At 38.6% G+C, this 21,309-nt stretch overlaps 1 protein-coding gene across 1 annotated transcript in view; it reads right to left on the bottom strand.

Moving 5' to 3' along the window:
- The window catches only part of PPDPFL (pancreatic progenitor cell differentiation and proliferation factor like), a 206,347-nt gene that overhangs the window by 72,759 nt on the left and 112,279 nt on the right, over positions 1-21,309 (bottom strand). The window lies entirely within an intron of this gene.

Raw genomic sequence — 21,309 nt, 5'->3', positions numbered from 1 at the left:
CATTACTAATAGAAATCGAATGTCACAGCTATTATTCTCTGAAAAGTAAAGCCAGCTATGTTGAGTATCTGACTGCTGTCTTTTAAAAAGTGAAGAAAATAATGCAAGCTGTCCAAAACATGGGCAAAATGTTTTATTTCTTAAGTATGCAGGCCTCCCAAGTTGGGATACCCCAAGTAAGTTATGGGTTCCGTGCACTTTCTTTTTTTGCTTTCCCCCTGCCTGGAGGTTAAGGAGTAGGGAAAGAATTATAGACTGCAAAGAACTGCTATGCCAAAGCTAGAGTACTAGCTTCGAAGGACCATAGAGGTCAGTTCTGTGATGCCCTGCAGGCATAGCGATCAGGATTTGCAGGCAGCCTTACTCATGAAATACAGTCTTATGTGTAGCCTGGATTTTTTGGGATGGTTTAAACATAAAAAGTCTGCATCTCTTTGCCCCAAAGACCCTATTCTCCCTTAAACTATTTATGACTATCTGATCTAGCTTTGACTATGTGTCTCAAACAAGGATGTATGAAGTTCTTTTAAACCTAGCTGCTACCTTCTGTTTCAAATGCAGAATGAAAAAACAATGTAGGATTACCAAAGTTCTTCCTTCAGGAAAGATAGGGGAGTGCAGAGTGGTCAGCTAATTTATTCCTCACAAATCTTGTGATTTTCACTAGAACATTCCCAAGTGACACACGTAGGTCTACAAATAGTTCAAAAGGTCACAAATAATTGGCACACTTATATCTTATGTATGCCTACATGGTCTGTGCCATCTATCCTCAGGAAATTTTCAAGAACAGGGAAAGATTTGAAACCAGGATGGTTCATTTGGGATATGGAGGGGATAAGGAAGTCTTAAATCAAGTTTACATTTGCAGAATCTCTCCTACAGCTATCTTTCTCTCTTTTGAACCTGCCACCACATAGTAACAGCCTTCATCATCTCGTGCTTGGGCTCCCAACCTCAAATCTACCCACACTCCAGTCCATTTTCTATCTCGTCCATTGCCAAAGTGATCCTCCTAAACTGTAGTCTAACCATGCCATTCCTCTACCAATTAGACATTATTAACATTAAGAGAGAACATAAGCTATTCTGCTTGTCATTTAAAGCCTTTCCCAACGTGGCCTTTCCCTTCCTACCTCTCCAATCATTTTGCATTTTAGTCTCCTGTAGGTATGTACTTTTGAATTCAGAGATCCTGGCCAGCTTGTCCTTCCTTACCCATGAAATTCAGCGTCAAACTCCCTGACTTTTTACTAGCTATTTCACATACCTAAAATGATCTCCCTTCCCAATTTGTCTTCTGGTTTCCACGGCTTCCTTCAAGTCTCAGCTAAAAAACTTACCTTCTACAAGAAGCCTTCCTTCTCTACTTCAGTCTAGGGCATTTCCTGTGAAATCATTTCCGAGATTCTCTATATATGTGACATGTACAAGTTGCTTTCATGTTATTTTCCCCATTAGACTGTGAGGCCCTTGAGGTCCGGAACTGTTTTTGTCTTTCTTATAGATACTAAATGCTTAATAAATATGTGTTACCTAGTTTACTTAAAGCATGGTTATCTGATGAAAAAGGTCAAGTCCAAGACTGGGAGTTATTTGTGGTGATTGAATAGGACATAATATAACCTCAAGAAATGTGAGAGCATCCAGCCTGGCAGCCTGGGCAAAAGGCCTTTCTTTTCATTTTTTATCATCTTTACTCATCTTGTCTGCCTAGTCTTCTCTCCTCAATCCCATCCTCACACTGGAATATTTCCTAGATCAAAAGTTCATAACCTATGGTTTATGTACTTTAAAAAATTAATAACTATTTCAAAATAATGGATTTCCTTTATGGGGTTGTGCATTTTATTTTATACATTTAAAAACATTATTCTGAGGTTGGATTCATAGGTGACACCAGACTGCTAAAGGATATCATAACACAAAGATTAAGGATAAAGTTTAGATAATTGCAAATAACACAAATAATGCCATGTATACAACATGTCTAGCAAACCCCTCCTTGAAGAAAATTTTTCTTAAATATATAATTTACTTTCACTTTACAATATTCATTTCCAGAAGATTTTGAATTTCCAATTTTTTCTCCATCTCTCCCAAACTGCCACCCCAGGACACCATGCACCCCATCCACCCTTTCCCCTAATCTGTCCTCCCTTCTATCACCCCCTTTCTTCCATTCGTCTCCCTTCTTTTTTCCTGTAGGGCAAGTGATATTTTTAAACCCCCTTGCCTATATATATTATTTCCCAGTTGCATGCAAAAACAATTTTTTATATTCATTTTTAAAGCTTTGAGTTCCACATTCTCTCCCTTCCTCCCTCCCCACCCACCCTCATTGAGAAAGCAAGCAATTTGATGTAGGTCATACATGTGTAGCCATGCAAAACACTTCCATAACAGTCACGTTACAAAAAACTAACCACATTTCCCTCTATCTTGTCTTGCCCTCCATTTATTCCATTCATACCCTTGATCTGTCCCCCATCAATAGTGTTTGCTTCTGATTACCCTTTCCTTATCTACTCTCCCTTCTATCTTGCTCCAACTCCTATCCCCTTCCCCCCTGCCTTCCTGCAGGGTAAGATAAAATTCTATACCGAATGGAGCATATGTCATTCCCTACTTAAGCCAAATCTAATAGAGTAAGGCTCACTTACTACCTTTCACCACCCCTCTCTTCCCCTTCATTGTAAAAGCTCTTTCTTGTCATTTATGTGAAATGATTTGTTACATTCTACCTCTCCCTTTCTCTCTCTCCCTAAGTACATTTATCTCAACAGTCAATTTGATTTTTCAGGTATTCTCCCTTCATATTCACCTCACCCTGTGCCCTCTTTCTATGCACACATACACACACACAAATACATACACATATACATATACACATTTATACACACATATACATGTCTACATATATACATACACATATGCAACACACATATGTATGTATGTGTATATATGCACATGCATATATACATATATGTATATGTGCACATACATACGTATACACACACATATATATATATACATATACTCTCTAACTACTGTAATACTTAGAAAGGTCTCATGAGTTACAAATATCATTTTTTCATGAAGTAATGTAAACAGTTCAACTTTAATAAATCCCTTATGGTTTCTCTTTCCCGTTAACCTTTTCATGTTTCTCTTGATCATTGTATTTGAAAGTCAAATTTTCTATTCAGCTCTGGTCATTTCAGCAAGAATGCTTGGAAGTCCTCTATTTCATTGAAATTCCATTTTTCCCCCTGAAGTATCATACTCAGTTTTGTTGGGAAGGTGATTCTTGGTTTTAATCCTATCTCCTTTGACCTCTGGAATATCATATCCCAAGCCCTCTGATCCCTTAGTGTAAATGCTTCTAAATCCTGTGTTACCTTGATTGTATTTTCAAAATAATTGAATTGTTTCTTTCTGGCTACCTCGAATATTTTCTCCTTGACCTGGGAACTCTGGAATTTGGCTACAATATTCCTGGGAGTTTTCCTTTTGGGAAACTCTTTCAGGATGTGATTGATGAATTATTTCACTGATTTTGCTCTCTGGGTCTATAATATTAGGGTAGTTTTCCTTAATAGTTTCTTGTAAGATGATGTCTAGGCTCTTTTTAGATCATGGTTCTGAGTTAGAATAATATTTTTAAATTATCTCTCCTGGATCTATTTTTTCACAGGTTGGTTGTTTTTTCCAACATGATATTATCTTCTATTTTTTCATTCTTTTGGTTTTGATTTACAATTTCTTGATTTCTCATAAAGTCATTAGTTTGCATTTGCTCCATTCTAATTTTTAAGTTATTATTTTCATCTGTGAGCTCTTGGACCTTCTTTTCCATTTGACCAATTCTGCTTTTTAGGGCATTCTTCTCTTTATTGGATTTTGGGACCTCTCATACCATTTGGGTTAGTCTATTTTTAAATGCGTTATTTTCTTCAGCATTGTTTTAAGTCTATTTTGGCAAGCTGACTCATTTTTCATGATTTCCTTTCATCACTGTCATTTTTCTTTCCATTTTTCCTCTGCTTCTCCTATTTGATTTTCAAAACCCTTTTTCAGTTCTTCCATGGCCTGAGACCATTTCATATTTTTTGGAAGCTTTGAATGTAGGAGCCTTGACCTTGCTATCTTCCTCTGGTTGCATGCTTTCATCTTCCTCACCCAAAAGGACAGAAGAAAATACCTTTTCATCTTATATAGTCTTATGTTTCCTCTTTTTGTACAGTTTCCTCTCCTGGCCTGTGCTCTGGTCTGTGAGTAACCACAAGCACTCTTATCTGCCCTGACACTGCAAGCAGGATTCCTTCTTCACAACTGCCACCAGCTTTACCACATCAGCTATCCTCTTCACCCCAGGACCACCACTCAGGACTAAGACCCAGATCAGTCACTCCATTCCCCCACTTTCTGTAGGCCACAAGCTGCAGAAGCAGCTGTCACTGTGGCAGTGGCTGTTGTTGCCCTGGAGCTGGGGCTGGGGCTGGATTATACTCCACTCTTACCCAGGTGAGAGAGCTTTCTTACTGACCTTTGAAGCTGTCTTTGACATTTGTGGATTGAGAGGTCCGGAAACTGCAACAGCTACCAGTAAATCAGTGTCCTGAGGCCTGCTCTGTCTGTGCTAGCACAACATGGACCATGCTCCACTTTGAGCCTGGTGCAATAGACCCTTCCTTTTGGCCTTCCAGATTGTCCTGTGCTGGAAATCTGTTTGATGTTGTCATTTTGTGGCTTCTGCTGCTCTAGAATTTGTGTAAAGTCATTTTTTACAAGTATTTTAAAGGGTTTAGAGGGAGAAGTCAAGCAGGTCCCTGCTTCTACTCTGCCATCTTGATTCCACCCCCCTGAAGAAACTGAAAAGTGAAATGTGACTTTAAAAACAATGAAAGGGGGCGGAGCCAAGATGGCGGAGTAGAAAGACACACATACACATAGCTCCGAACCCACAACCCATAGAATGGCTACAGGGAAGTAACTCACGGCGAATTCTGCACCCAGAGGCCACAGAATATTGGAGCGAGGGAGATTTCTGTTCTGGAGAGACCTGCAAACCTCTCGCGGGGGGTCCTTCGCGCTGTGGACCGGGCGCCGGGACTGGGAGCTGAGTGCAGCCCTGCCACGGCTGCAGCACCGAGAGGAAAAGATCCGAGCGGGCTTCGGGGACGGGATCTCCAGCGGCCACGCAGGTCCCTCCACCCACAGAGGGACCTGAAAACCTCTCGCAAAAGGTCCGTCGTGCTGCTGACGCGGAGCCCAGCCTAGACCTGCTGCGGCCGCGGCCGCAGCACCGAGAGATACAGACCCGAGCAGGCTTCAAGGACAGGATCTCCAGTGGCCGCACAAGTCCCTCCACCCACAGGTGACAGGGGTCGGTGAGAGAATCTCTTTGGCACTCGAGAGGGGAGTGGGGTGCCCCCATAATTCAGGCCACCCCGGGAGGTAGAAGCTGAGAGGCGGCTGCAGACAGGGACTCCCGAAGCGGGTGGAAGCTTGGATCCATTGTGGAAGGTCTGTGCATAAACCCCCTGAGGAAACTGAGCCTGAGAGGCAGCCCTGCCCCAACCTGAGCATCTGAACTTAATCTCACACTGAATAGCAGCCCTGCCCCCGCCAAAAGCCCTAAGGCTGGAAGCAGCATTTGAATCTCAGACCCCAAACACTGGTTGGGAGGATTAGGAGGCGAGGTGGGTGTGAGGAGAATATTCAGAGGTCAAGTCACTGGCTGGGAAAATGCCCAGAAAAGGGAAAAGAAATAAGACTATAGAAGGTTACTTTCTTGGAGAATAGGCATTTCCTCCCTTCCTTTCTGATGAGGAAGAACAATGTTTACCATCAGACAAAGACACAGAAATCAAGGCTTCTGTGTCCCAGCCCACCCAATGGGCTCAGGCCATGGAAGAGCTCAAAAAGAATGTTGAAAATCAAGTTAGAGAGGTAGAGGAAAAGCTGGGAAGAGAAATGAGAGACATGAAGTCAAAACATGAACAGCAGATCAGCTCCCTGCTAAAGAAGATCCAAAAAAATGTTGAAGAAATTAACACCTTGAAAACTAGCCTAACTCAATTGGCAAAAGAGGTTCAAAAAGCCAATGAGGAGAAGAATGCTTTCAAAAGCAGAATTAGCCAAATGGAAAAGGAGATTCAAAAGCTCACTGAAGGAAATAGTTCTTTCAAAATTAGAATGGCACAGATGGAGGCTAAGGACTTTATACAAAACCAAGAAATCACAGAACAAAGACAGAAGAATGGAAAAATGGAAGATAATGTGAAATATCTCACTGGAAAAACAACAGACCTGGGAAATAGATCCAGGAGAGACAATTTAAAAATTATGGGACTACCTGAAAGCCATGATCAAAAGAAGAGCCTAGTCATCATCTTTCATGAAATTATCAAGGAAAACTGCTTGGAGCTTCTAGAACCAGAGGGCAAAATAAATATTCAAGGAATCCACAGAACACCGCATGAAAGAGATCCAAAAAGAGAAACTCCTAGGAACATTGTGGCCAAATTCCAGAACTCCCAGGTGAAAGAGAAAATATTGCAAGCAGCTAGAAAGAAACAATTCAAGTATTGTGGAAATACAATCAGGATAACACTAGATTTAGCAGCCTCTACATTGAGGGATCGAAGGGCATGGAATAGGATATTCCAGAAGTCAAAGGAACTAGGACTAAAACCAAGAATCACCTACCCAGCAAAACTGAGTATAATACTTCAGGGGAAAAATTGGTCTTTCAATGAAATAGAGGATTTTCAAGTATTCTTGATGAAAAGAAAATTTGACTTTCAAACACAAGAATGAAGAGAACCATGAAAAGGTGAACAGCAAGGAGAAGTCATAAGGGACTTACTAAAGTTGAACTGTTTACATTCCTACATGGAAAGACAATATTTGTAACTTTTGAAACATTTCAGTATCTGGGTACTGGGTGGGATTACACACACACACATGCACACATGCACACATACATAGAGACAGAGTGCACAGAGTGAATTGAAGAGGATGGGATCATATCTTAAAAAAAAAATGAAATCAAGCAGTGAGAGAGAAATATATTGGGAGGAGAAAGGGAGAAATTGAATGGGGCAAATTATCTCTCATAAAAGAGGCAAGCAAAAGACTCATTAGTGGAGGGATAAAGAGGGGAGGTGAGAGAAAAACATGAAGTCTACTCTCATCACATTCCACTGAAGGAAAGAATAAAATGCACACTCATTTTGGTAGGAAAATCTATCTCACAATACAGGAAAGTGGGGGATAAGGGGACAAGCAGGGTGGGGGGGATGATAGAAGGGAGGGCATGGGGAGGAGAGTGCAATTTGAGGTTGACACTCATGGGGAGGGATAGGATCAAAAGAGAATAGAAGAAATGGGGGACAGGATAGGATGGAGGGAAATATAGTTAGTCCTATACAACACAACTATTATGGATGTCATTTGCAAAACTACACAGATCTGGCCTATATTGAATTGCTTGCCTTCCAAAGGGAAGGGGTGGAGAGGGAGGGAGGTAAAGAAGTTGGAACTCAAAGTGTTAGGATCAACTGTTGAGTAATGTTCTTGCCACTAGGAAATAAGAAATACAGTTAAAGGGGTATAGAAAGCTATCTGGCCCTACAGAACAAAAGATAAGATGGAGACAAGGGCAGAGAGGGATGATAGAAGAGAGAGCAGATTGGTCATAGGGGCAATTAGAACGCTTGGTGTTTGGGGGGGAGGGGATAAAAGGGGAGAAAATTTGTAACTCAAAATTTTGTGAAAATGAATGTTAAAAGTTAAATAAATAAATTTAATTAATAAAAAAAAATTAAAAAAATAAAACAATGAAAAACCAAACAAATATAAAAAGGAACATTCCAACAAATAAATATATAGTCATCATACTGCATGAAGCCACTCTCTCTTTTTTCTTTTTTTTTATTTTACTTTTTACCTTCAATCTTAGTAAAATAAAAAAACAAACTAGGAGACAATGAAGGAAAGGAATAGAAAAGAGATCTTCAATCCATCAATTTTTCCACTGAATTGTGTTTTCTTCCCACATATATCAATTTAATTCAGTAAAAATTGATTGAATGTCCACTCTGCTTAACATTTTGTTCTGCACGGGTGACAGTACTAAATGAATAAGGTGTGGTCCTGCTAACAAGAATCTTATGTTCTAGTAAGTTACCTTTGTCTTTGAAGTAAATTGTTTCTCCCTTGAAACAAGGCCTGTGATGCTTGCTTGCCCAATGTAGAGTCTCAGCTTCATCAGTTCTCCAACATTATTAAAAACAAAGGATTGTAATTCATTTTAACTTCATGCAAAAGTCAGGACATTCTGAGAGAGTTATCAACAAAAGGAATGAAGAGAGGTACCTCTCATTGAAGGTATGTTAAGAGTAGACACAAGATACTTGCTTTTGCATTAAACCTTCACTGATTAATACAACTCAGCTGATTAGCGAAACTGATATGTACCATGCATATATTTGATAACTTTTTTCCACGAAGAATATTCTCATAAGTAAACACAATAAAATCATATCTTCTATTTTTAGAGTTGTCTCAACACAACTTTTTCCCTGGAGAGCTTTCTAAACATTCCAGAATCCCATGGTTGCTATTGTACTGAAAAAAGAAAAAAGATTGGACAGATCAGAACATGTTTATGATTAATGTGTTGGCATCCTTCTTTTCTACATTACGAAAAGAGAAATTGACAGAAATCCATGGCATTTGTTGTTAATGTTGCCATAGAAATGTTGATGTGATACCAAAATATGCTCATTTTATACTGTCATTAAATAGAAAAAAACTTTTCTTCCTCATGTATTAATAACAGAGTTTATGTTTTCCTTTTAAAAGTGATATTTTCTACCACAAAACAGACTCCCCAACTTTCAGAATGCATTTAGAAACAATGGTTTTCTCTTGTACCTGAGTAATTTCCAAGCAGTAAGTTAATTACTAGGGGAAACATATGAACTCTTTCACCAAAAATTCATTAAATGGTTCCCCAATAGCCTGATAGACATTCAGCAAATAATTTAATTCTAGGTAGTCATTTAGAACTAAGAAGAATCTGACATAAAGGAATGTTATATTTAACAATTGCTTGTCTATATTCACGTTATTCCAGGAATTGTATATTAAAATAAACATATGGAGTAGAGGATAGAATATTGAATTTTAAGTAGGGAAAACCAGGGTTCAATAATTAGTTGAGTCATTCTTGGCATGACTTGTAGCTTCTCTAAACCTCATTTGTTTTTTTACCCATAAAATGGGAATCCTTATAACCTCTAATTCACAAGTTTATTGTGTGATATGTATCAAATGAGATACTGCAGGTAGTACTAGTTCTATGTAAATGAGAGCAATTACTAAATGCATAATTATTTGATGATCATTTTTGAGGAAGAAAGTTGTCCTGCCTTTCCACCCCACCTCAAGGGGATGGTTTCATCTTTAAGCTATCCTATCTTTCTAGTTCATCCTGATAACCATTTGGTAGTTACAGATTAAGTAGATGAAGCCTATCAAGAATAACCAACATGGTCATTAAAACAACCTAAACTGAGAGGGATCTTTGGAACTGCAGATACAAAGGAACTAGGCCTTCTAATCTTATTTTGGAGTAGAACACAGTGTCAAATTTGTCACAAAACATACCCACACACCAGAGTCTGCCTCCTGTTCTGGAAAATTCAAAAGGTAATTGTAACCATTAGAATGTAGTTTTTATCTTTATATGATAGGGAGAGAGAATTGAAAAAAAATCTATGTTTTTCATGAAAATCTTGTGTGTGCATATACATACATACATAATTACATATATGCATATATACAGATATATAATAAGCATGTTCATATTTATATATTTAAGATAGACAAAATGCATTGCCTGCTTATTATGAATGTTTTAAATGAAATAAAATATATTATTATGATAATTTTTAAATCCTACATACTATATTGTATTAATAGCTAACAAGTAAAATTTTAATATACAACATATAACAAGAATTTCAAAGAACTTCATCACAGCCATAAAAACCTTAGTATCATTAACCCAGGAAGAGATATAGAAGAGATATAAGCACAATGTAGTGCATTCTCACTCTGCTAATTGACTGTACTATTTGCTTGAAATTTTGTTTCATTCAAAAATTTCCAAACTATATTCCTCCCCCTAAACTTGGCCAGATCTTCAGGTTATGTCTATAGATGCAAAATCAAGTCTCAAGTTACATTATTAGCCAACTATTTAGACTGAAGAAAATTTAGGCCTGAAAATTTTTGATTAATTATAATTTATAGCTGAAAACCTATCCAATGTCCTGATTTAAAAAGGCACTATCATATACTAGATACAGGGTTAGGCTTAAAGTCAAGGGACTCAAGGTTCAAGGCATGCCTCAGACCTGTACTAGTTATGTAACTGGACAAGTCAGAACAGCAGGCAGCCCCACAAGTTACAGAGAAGGTCCTTTCCTGTGTTGGTGAAAGGAGGTTTCTGCAGTCTGGGAATTCTTTATATAAATGAAATTATAATGTCAGTCCTTATTTTTTTTTTTAAATTTAAATAGTATTTTATTTTTTCCCCAAATCCTTATTAAGAAAATTTTTTAGCATTCATTTTTACAAGATTTTAAGTTCCAAATTTTTCTCTCTCCTTCCCTTTCCTCCTCTCTTCTGAAAATGGTTGGCAGTTTGATACATTTTATACATGGGATACAGAGATAATGTTAGTATGTGGTTTTCTAAATCAATGTGTGGCCTACAAGGATCTTTATGTACAGTTTAGTGGGAGTTTAACACCACTGGTTTATTTTTTTTTATTATTATTAAATTTATTTATTTAACTTTTAACATTCATTTTCACAAAATTTTGGGTTACAAATTTTCTCCCCTTTTCTCCCCTCCCCCCCCAAACACCAAGCATTCTAATTGCCCCTATGACCAATCTGCTCTCTCTTCTATCATCCCTCTCTGCCCTTGTCTCCATCTTCTCTTTTGTCCTGTAGGGGCAGATAGCTTTCTATACCCCTTTACCTGTTTTTCTTATTTCCTAGTGGCAAGAACATTACTCGACAGTTGATCCTAACACTTTGAGTTCCAACTTCTCTTCCTCCCTCCCTCCCCACCCCCTCCCCTTGGAAGGCAAGCAATTCAATATAGGCCATATCCGTGTAGTTTTGCAAATGACTTCCATAATAGTTGTGTTGTATAGGACTAACTATATTTCCCTCCATCCTATTCTGTCCCCCATTACTTCTATTCTCTTTTGATCCTATCCCTCCCCATGAGTGTCGACCTCGAATTGCACTCTCCTCCTCATGCCCTCCCTTCTATCATCCCCCCCACTCTGCTTGTCCCTTTATCCCCCACTTTCCTGTATTGTGAGATAGGTTTTCCTACCAAAATGAGTGTGCACTTTATTCTTTTCTTTAGTGGAATGTGATGAGACTAGACTTCATGTTTTTCTCTCACCTCCCCTCTTTATCCCTCCACTAATGAGTCTTTTGATTGCCTCTTTTATGAGAGATAATTTGCCCCATTCAATTTCTCCCTTTCTCTCCCCAATATATTTCTCTCTCACTGCTTGATTTCATTTTTTTTTTAAAGATATGATCCCATCCTATTCAATTCACTCTGTGCACTCTGTCTCTATGTATGTGAGCATGTGTGAATGTGTAATCCCACCCAGTACCCAGATACTGAAATGTTTCAAGAGTTACAAATATTGTCTTTCCATGTAGGAATGTAAACAGTTCAGCTTTAGTAAGTCCCTTATGACTTCACTTTGCTGTTCACCTTTTCATGGTTCTCTTCATTCTTGTGTTTGAAAGTCAAATTTTCTTTTCAGCTCTGGTCTTTTCATCAAGAATACTTGAAAATCCTCTATTTCATTGAAAGACCATTTTTTCCCCTGAAGTATTATAGTCAGTTTTGCTGGGTAGGTGATTCTTGGTTTTAGTCCTAGTTCCTTTGACTTCTGGAATATACTATTCCATGCCCTTTGATCCCTTAATGTAGAGGCTGCTAGATCTTGTGTTACCCTGATTGTATTTCCACAATATTTGAATTGTTTCTTTCTAGCTGCCTGCAGTATTTTCTCCTTGACCTGGGAACTCTGGAATTTGGCCACAATGTTCCTAGGAGTTTCTCTTTTTGGATCTCTTTCAGGCGGTGTTCTGTGGATTCCTTGAATATTTATTTTGCCCTCTGGTTCTAGAATCTCAGGGCAGTTTTCCTTGATAATTTCATGAAAGATGATGTCTAGGCTCTTCTTTTGATCATGGCTTTCAGGTAGTCCCATAATTTTTAAATTGTCTCTCCTGGATCTATTTTCCAGGTCTGTTGTTTTTCCAGTGAGATATTTCACATTATCTTCCATTTTTCCATTCTTCTGTCTTTGTTCTGTGATTTCTTGGTTTTGCATAAAGTCATTAGCCTCCATCTGTGCCATTCTAATTTTGAAAGAACTATTTTCTTCAGTGAGCTTTTGAATCTCCTTTTCCATTTGGCTAATTCTGCTTTTGAAAGCATTCTTCTCCTCATTGGCTTTTTGAACCTCTTTTGCCAATTGAGTTAGGCTAATTTTCAAGGTGTTAATTTCTTCAACATTTTTTTGGGTCTCCCTTAGCAGGGAGCTGATCTGCTGTTCATGCTTTGACTTCATGTCTCTCATTTCTCTTCCCAGCTTTTCCTCCACCTCTCTAACTTGATTTTCAAAATTCTTTTTGAGCTCTTCCATGGCCTGAGCCCATTGGGTGGGCTGGGACACAGAAGCCTTGATTTCTGTGTCTTTGCCTGATGGTAAGCATTGTTCTTCCTCATCAGAAAGGAAGAGAGGAAATGCCTGTTCGCCAAGAAAGTAACCTTCTATAGTCTTATTTCTTTTCCCTTTTCTGGGCATTTTCCCAGCCAGTGACTTGACCTCTGAATATTTTCCTCACAGCCACCTCACCTCCTGATCCTCCCAGCCCGTGTTTGTGGTCTGAGATTCAAATGCTGCTTCCAGCCTCAGGGCTTTTGGCGGGGGCAGGGCTGCTATTCAGTATGAGATTATGTTCTGGTGCTGAGGTCGGGGCAGGGCCACCTCTCAGGCTCAGTTTCCTCAGGGGGTTTATGCACAGACCTTCCACAATGGATTCAGGCTCCCGCCGGCTTGGGGAGCCCCTGTCTGCAGCCGCCTCTCAGCTTCTACCTCCCGGGGGGGCCTGAATTATGGGGGCACCCCACTCCCCTCTCGACCCGCCAAAGAGACTCTCTCACCCACCCCTGTCACCTGTGGGTAGAGGGACTTGTGCGGCCGCTGGAGATCCCGTTCCTGAAGCCTGCTCGGATCTGTTTCTCTCGGTGCCGCAGCCGTGGCCGCAGCAGGTCTGGGCTGGGCTTTGCGTCTGCAGCGCGACGGACCTTTTGCGAGAGGTTTGCAGATCCCTCTATGGGTGGAGGGACCCGCGTGGCCACTGGAGATCCTGTCTGTGAAGCCTGCTCGGATCTTTTCCTCTCGGTGCCGCGGCCGCGGCAGGGCTGCACTCAGCTCCCAGTCCCGGCGCCCAGTCCGCAGCGCGAAGGACCACCCCGCGGTTTGCAGGTCTCTCTGGAACAGAAATCTCCCTCGCTCCAATGTTCCGTGGCCTCTGGGTGCGGAATTCGCCGTGAGTTACTTCCCTGTAGCCATTCTATGGGTTGTGGGTTCAGAGCTATGTGTATGTGCGTCTTTCTACTCCGCCATCTTGGCTCCGCCCCCTCCTTATTCTTTAGTTTACAGAAGAGAAAGTTCAATACGGAAAGGAGAAGGTACTTGGCCATGCTCTCAGAGGTAGCAAATACCACATCATTGAGGAACAAGATACTTACCTGTAAAATGAAAGGGTTATGGGGCAACTAAGTGGCACAGTGGACAGAGCGCTGGAGTCAGGAGGACCTGAGTTCAAATATGACCTCAGACAGTTGACATTTAATACCTGTGTGACCCTGGGCAAGTCACTTAACCCCCAACTGCCTCACTAAAAAATGAAAGATTTAGCTTGATGATGATGTCTCAGGTATTTTTCAGTTCTGAATATATGATGTCACTATCTTAGTAATTCAAACACTGGAAAAGTCAGTGTAACTCAAACCCCAAAGCCCATTAGCATGAGACTTTCTCCTCACTAGTGAAGATTAATGCCCAGCACTTAAATGAGGAGCAGGATAAAACTGGCAAGAACAGGAAAGGAGAGAGATCTGGTCTCCGAACTCACTTCTGGTTCTTCTGAGAAAATACATGATGCAAACCTCTCTGCATGTCACTGAAGGGGCAGAAATTCTCTAAAAAGAAACCCTCATGAAAGGAGCTAGCAGAATTTATCATGTTCTTATCCTCAGTTTGTTAAACTAGAGACTTCAGGGAGTTTTCTCCTTTGTGTAAGATGTAGTTCTTCCTCTCTCTCTCTCTCTCTCTCTCTCTCTCTCTCTCTCTCTCTCTCTCTCTCTCTCTCTCTGTGTGTGTGTGTGTGTGTGTGTGTACGTGTGTGAGTGTGTGTCTCTTCCTCTCTTCTTGAGCTAAGAAACCTCACTCCCAATGACAAAGCTCCTTCAATCTGGATTACTTGAAATATTCTCATATGTGTACTTTCTCATATTTCTATTTTGCTATCAACTTAGATAAATGGATTTTCTTACAACTTTCTATGTGTGTTAATTGTGGGACTGGTGGTATTTGATGGAAAGGCTATCAAGTCATATATAAAGCTTGGAGTCCCCTTTCTCTACTAATGAGTACTGATAAGGAATTTAGCACATACCCTAGTTACTTTCCTTAGAATAACAATATTTAAGACAGCAGAGAGATATAATTTTAACTTGGTACTCTTCCTTCCCTGAGGAAAACAGGGTTGCCAGCCTCTGACTCCAACCTTCTCCTCTCCCCTTAGTAGGAATTAAAGTCTCCTTTGGAGAAAGGTAGGAGAAGGAGATATTCAAGATATCTATTCTTTCCTCCCTGTAAGTCACACTGAGACCTTTGCATTTTATAGAAGAAAGTTTATTATTATCTAAGTCAGAAGACAGAAGTTTTAATGTAGTAAGATAATATGTGATAGTAGACATAAGAAAAGTCACTTAAATCCTCTGATCCTCCTCTTCCTCCTCTATAAAATGATAATAAATTCCTAAACTACATACACCATCATGGCTGCAGGAAATTACTTGAGTACCTATAAAGTGTTTTATAAATGTGACCTCTGTTATTATTTGATTTACCTTAATCTCCCACTTTTTTTGAGTATAGTCAAAACCCCCAAAGATAATCATTAAAAACACATAACAATGAACTTCAATTGCTTAATTTTATGCTTCATTGACTTTCTGGCTTTGCTAGACTAATGTTTCATTTCTCATTGATTATGGTTAATATTCACTATGGAATTAGGTATTTTTGAGTTGTCAATGGATCTTTTGATTGAACAGAACTGTCAATATAGAAATTAAAAAGATCTGAGAATAATAAGAGCTTGATGCTTAAGATAGATGGTTTGACAGTGCACTCTTGACCTAACCCTAATCAAACACTTTACTCTTACTCTTAATTAATTCAGCATTCAAAAACTTTTCTGACTGATTTCTGGAAGCCAAGATGGTGGAATAAGCAGTAAGTCACTCTCACTCTCCTTTATTGATCTCAAAAAACCCAGAAAATACCGCCCCAAGAAAAATACTGAAACAGTGGAACCAGTAGAAAGAGGGGGTACAGCACTTTTTTACCTCATGAAACTAGAGGGTTGAATGGGAAAGGCCCATCTTTCTGTGGCTGAAGGGGACCAGTGCAGGACAGGAGGTGTCTGGTAAGCCAGCATCAAGCCTCACCTCAACAGACCAGCATGAGATCCTGAGCACCATGGTGGTGGAGCAGGCAAGCACCAACACCAGGATTCCCTGTATGCTTTCACACAGCCAGGAAAACTGGCAGATACCAACATGAAGAACCCCTACTTGCACAGTGGACAGGTGTCCACCAATGATTGAGTCTACCTGCACTGTAGCACAGCCCGTGACAAGGAGGCGATCTCCAGTCGCCAAACCACCCCCACACCTACACCTTACTCTGTGAGCTTCAATGTAACCCTGGAAAATACAGAAAAATCCTACCTGGCCTTGTCACACACCAGCCACCACCAGCAGCTCCAGTTCAGCACTAGGGAAGCTACAGCCTCTATGGCCCCTAGCTGCTAGAACCTAAGGACCCAGCACACAAAGTCAATAGCCAAGCCCCTATCCCCAAGCACAAGAAGGGTGGGACAGTGCCCCCCTGTACCCCAGAAGCAGAGATCAACCTTAAAAGCAAGGAAAAAGGTAAACACCATGAGGAAAAGAGCAACATAGAAAAACAAATACCACAGATTCTTAATATGGGGAGAGGGAAGATAAAAACACAAATTCAGAAGAGGACAACATTGTCACTATAACCACATTTCATACCTCAAAGGGGAATATGTACTGGTCTCAAGTCCAAAAGCCCTTCTTGGAACAACTCAAGAAGGATTTTAAAAGTTAAATTGGAGAAGTAGAAGAAAAATTGAACAATTCCTTTAAAAATACAATTTGCAAAATGGAAAAAAGTACACAGAAGAAAATAACTCCTTAAAAAGTAGAATTGGCCAAATGAAAAAGGAGATACAAAAGCTAACTGAAGAAAACAATTTGTTAAAAATTAGAACTGAGCAAATGGAAGATAATGACTTGATGAGACATCAAGAATCTGTCAAACAAAATCAAAAGAATGAAAAAATAGAAGAAAACATTAAATACCTCATTGGAAAAACAACTGACCTGGAAAATATATCCAAGAGAGAGAATTTAAGAATTATTGGACTACCTGAAAGCCTTGATGAAAGAAAAAAGGACCTGGACAGCTTCTTCCAAGAAAGCATCAAGAAAGACTGCCCTGGGGTCCTGGAACCAACAGTAAAATAGTCATCAAAAAAATCCACTGATAACCTCCTAAAAGAAAGTCCAAAGACATAAAAACATATTATAGTAGAGAAAATGAAAGGAGGGAGATAAGCATTGTTTGAGTTTTAATCTCATCAAATTTGGCTCAAGGAGGGAATAACATACTCAGGTATAGAAATCTAATGTGCTCTATAGGCAATAGGAGGAAAATGGTGAAAGAAAATGGAGGGGGTGGTTAAAAATGAGGGAAGAAGTACTGTGTTCATCCTTTGTTGCCAAAGAAGACCATGCCATCAGAGAAATAATGACATGACTTGCACTTGACTTTGTTTTGAATGAGGGAGGGCTGTGAAGATTACCAGTCTCACTTCTCCTCCAGGGCCATCTGAATCCAGTGACCAGATATTCATCAGGATAACTGGAGATGACCCAGGATGAAGCAATTGGGGTTAAGTCACTTGTTCAAGGTCACACAACTAGTGAGTGTCAAATGTCTGAGGTGAGATTTGAACTCAGGTCCTCCTGACTCCTGCACTGATGTTCTATCCACTGCACCACCTAGCTAGCTGCCCCTACTTGGAAAGTTAGTTTCATCATGAATGGTGCAAATGAGGAAGAATACTTAATTAATAACTATTTATTTATTGAACACTTTGTCATATAGTAAAAATGTCACTGAATCAGGAATATGGACATAAACATCTTATAAGTAAAGTAAAAGGGAAAGAAAAGGGAGAGGACGGATAGAAGGCAGGGCAGATTGTAAGAGGTAGTGGTCAAAAACAAAATTCTTGAAGAGGGAACGAAATAAAAACTTTTTCTCTGATTTTCTTGAAATTTAATTATTTTTATTGTTAGAAAAGATAACTATAGTTCATGGAATGGTTTTGAAATTTAAAGTCTGGCAATTTTACAATATTTTTCAGGTTAGAAATGAGAGCTTTAAATGTCATAGTATAAATACTAAGGCTCTAATGGAGATTTAGCAATGTAGTGCTCACTAGAGTTAATGAAAATTATGTATCTCAATCCCTGCTCATCACATTTAACATTTAGCTTTTTGATTTAATTATCTACAGGGCAAAATGTGGACATTTTAGAAAAAAATACATTTCTGATTATTTGCTGGGTAGAGTAAGTGGTCCATCATTCCGTCTAACTGATGGAAATAGTTCTTTTAATTTTAAGGAAGTGGTTTGGATCTAAGAAACTTTTTAAAATAAAAAGCCCATGGTGTCTCACTGAATAGATATTTGTTGGCAAAGCATATCTTGCATTCATTTCTAAGCTCCCTTCTCTCCGATCCTACCTCACCTCATCACTGGATCAAATTAGTCCTGCTTTTTAATCTAGGGCTTACTACACATTATTTCAAGCAAGTTCAAGTAAGATGGTTAATTTTCTATTTTTATCTCTAGTGAGAACATTTTTTAATGGAAATAGTATTTATCCAGCTGTATTAAATCTCCTCCAGTTAATAAGTTGTCCAAACAGGGAAACCATTTACCAATGCCAAAAAAACAATAGCCTTAGCTCTCAAGCTTCAAGAAACCTATAAGGGTATTCCAGGAAATATCACTAATACAGCTGGGCTATTGTTAATTTCCTTTGTTTTACTCCATATAAATGCAAAATGAGCCAAATTGCCTCAATTTCTAAGTGACTTCCTCATATTACATTTAGATATTGAATTATTTCAATTTACCAGGGCAATTGTTTTGAAAGATGGAAAAGTTGAGCTGAGGGCATGTGGTTGGGTACAGGAGAGAATCTAGTGACCCTCACTTTTCTATAATCAACGATGTAGAACAAATTCATTTCTAGGGAAAGCTTCCACTACTTAGTGGAAATTAGACTTCCTAATTATTGCATTATTTGGATTATAAATAAACCCCTGTCCCAGTGTCATGGAGAGAGAGAGACAGAAAGAGACAGAGAGAGACAGAGAGAGAGAAACAGAGAGAGAGGTCAGTGCACAATGTGAAGAAAGTTAGAAAAGGTTTTAACATAGAAAGCAATGTTAACCAAGGATAATCATGGTAGGCATTAAATGATTTAAGTAGGACATTTAACTTAACTTAAAGATTTAACTTAACTGATCACTACATATATATAGTTGGTTAAGTGGTTGATACATCATAGCATAAAACAGTCTTTGCAAAGTTTCTAATTAAGTATCTCTCATTTCATCTTTGAAATTATCTGAGTGATAATTCTAATAGATCCTGCCTTATCAACAGTCAATTCTGCCTCTGCCACACCAGCTGCACTAACAGTTGCTTTATTTGAACGCTACTCATACAGCATTTCCTAACCGTAAGTTCAATAAGCTTGATTTTTAAATACTATTAATATTTCAATATTGCCATGTTAAACTATAACATGTTACATCATGTTGTATTTAATATTTTAATAACTTGCATTACTATAATTGGTTTTCTTTGTATTTGTATGGATTTTGTTTATTCATTTAAAAACATCACACTTAAAAAGTGACCATAGGTTTATCCAGACTGCTAAAAGGGTATCAAATACACAAAAAAGATTAAGAACTTCTGTACTAAAAGAAAAGAAACAAAAAGAGTGGCAAAGATACCCAGGGGTCCTGACACATTATCTGCTTAAGTCCTGTTGCTACATAAGCAGAATTTCGATGGCCTTAGGGAAGAGACTACAGAAAAATGTGGAAACCAGAAACTGTACTCTTATAAAAGGTCCATTGAGCCCTTAACTAATCTGGCTCAGCTGTCATGTAAGTTATTCTCAGAGATGAGTCATACATGGCTAGAAGCCACTCTGCCCTGCTGGGGCAGGTAGAGAATGTCTACACATGCTCCAAGGGAAAATGGGGCCCAAGTATGTCCCCATTACAACTATTTTTTCAAGTTCATGGCTACTTTAGACATGGAGAAATACTCAACCCTTTCCTTTAAGTGTCTGTAATATTCACTGAATACTTGTTAAAGAAATTCATGATATTATTACAGATATAAGAGTCCTCAGGCATCATCTTATCCAATACTTTCATTTTAAATATGAGAAAACTAAGACCCATAGAAGTAAAATGTCTAGTTCCAGGTACCAGAGTGATACTAGAAAATTATGAAAAGATATTCAACAGCTTGGTAAAAGGGTCATGAAAAAAATTCTGAAGAAAAAAATATATATATTTAAAAAAAACAGAATTGCCAAATGGAAAATGAGGCCAAAAAATCCACTGAAGAAAAGAACTTGTTAAAAAGCAGAAGTAATCAAATAGAAAAAGAGGAACAAAAGTTCACAGAAGAAAAGAACTGACCAAATGGAAAAAGAAGTACAAAATCTTACTGATGAAAATAATGATCTAAAAACTGGAAATTGAAAATTCAACGCTAATGACTCCAAGAGACATCAAGAAACAGAAAACAAAATAAAAAAAGAAAAGTCAGAAAAACTGTGATATAACTATTGGGAAAACAATATATCTAGAAAATATAGAAGAGATAATCTAAGAATTATTAGACTACCTCAAAGCTATGATAAAAAAGTGCTTAGACATCATATTTCAAGAAATTATCAAGAAAAACTATCATATTTTCCTAGAATCAGACAGTAAAAGAGAAATTGAAAGAATTCATCAATCACCTGCTAAAAGAGGTTCCCAAATAAAAACTTTCAATATTATAACCAAACTCCAAAACTTCCACATCAAGTAGAAAGTATTACAAGCAAATAGCAAGAAGCAATTTATATCTCCTGGAGCTATAGTCAGGACGATACAAGATTTAGCAGCTTCCCCATTAAAGGATTGGTGGGCTTAGAATACTATATTCCATAAGGCAAAGGAGCTAGGATTACAACCAAAATAAGCTTCCCAGCAAAAGTGAGTATAATACTTCAGAAGGAAAATTCATACTTAATAACAGAGGACTTTCAAGAATTCCTGATGAAAAGAACAGAGCTGAATAGAAAATCTGACTTTCAAATACAAGACTCAAGAGAAGCATAAAAAGGTAAATTTGAAAGAGAAATCATAAAGAATTCAATAATGTTAAACTGTTTATATTTCTATATAGGAAGATGATACTTGTAACTCCTGAGAATGTCATAATTATTAGGTCAATTAAAAGATATTTACCTAGACAAAGGGCATAGATTTAAGATTATGTTGGAATGATCTCAAAAAAAGGATGTGAAAGAAAAATGCACTAGACGAAGGGGGGAGGAAGAGATAGAATGGGAAAAATAATCTTATACAAAAGACACATAAAAGGATGAGCTTCGATATTGGAGGGGAAGAGGAGGAGGATGGGCAGCACTTATTCTCATCAGAATTGACTCACAGCAGGAATAACATATACACTCAGTTGGGTA

The sequence above is a fragment of the Notamacropus eugenii genome, chromosome 4 (assembly GCF_028372415.1).
Source record: "Notamacropus eugenii isolate mMacEug1 chromosome 4, mMacEug1.pri_v2, whole genome shotgun sequence".
Classification (NCBI taxonomy): domain Eukaryota; kingdom Metazoa; phylum Chordata; class Mammalia; order Diprotodontia; family Macropodidae; genus Notamacropus; species Notamacropus eugenii.
Note: the sequence above shows the minus strand (reverse complement) of the source record. Positions and strands in the feature narration are given on the sequence as shown.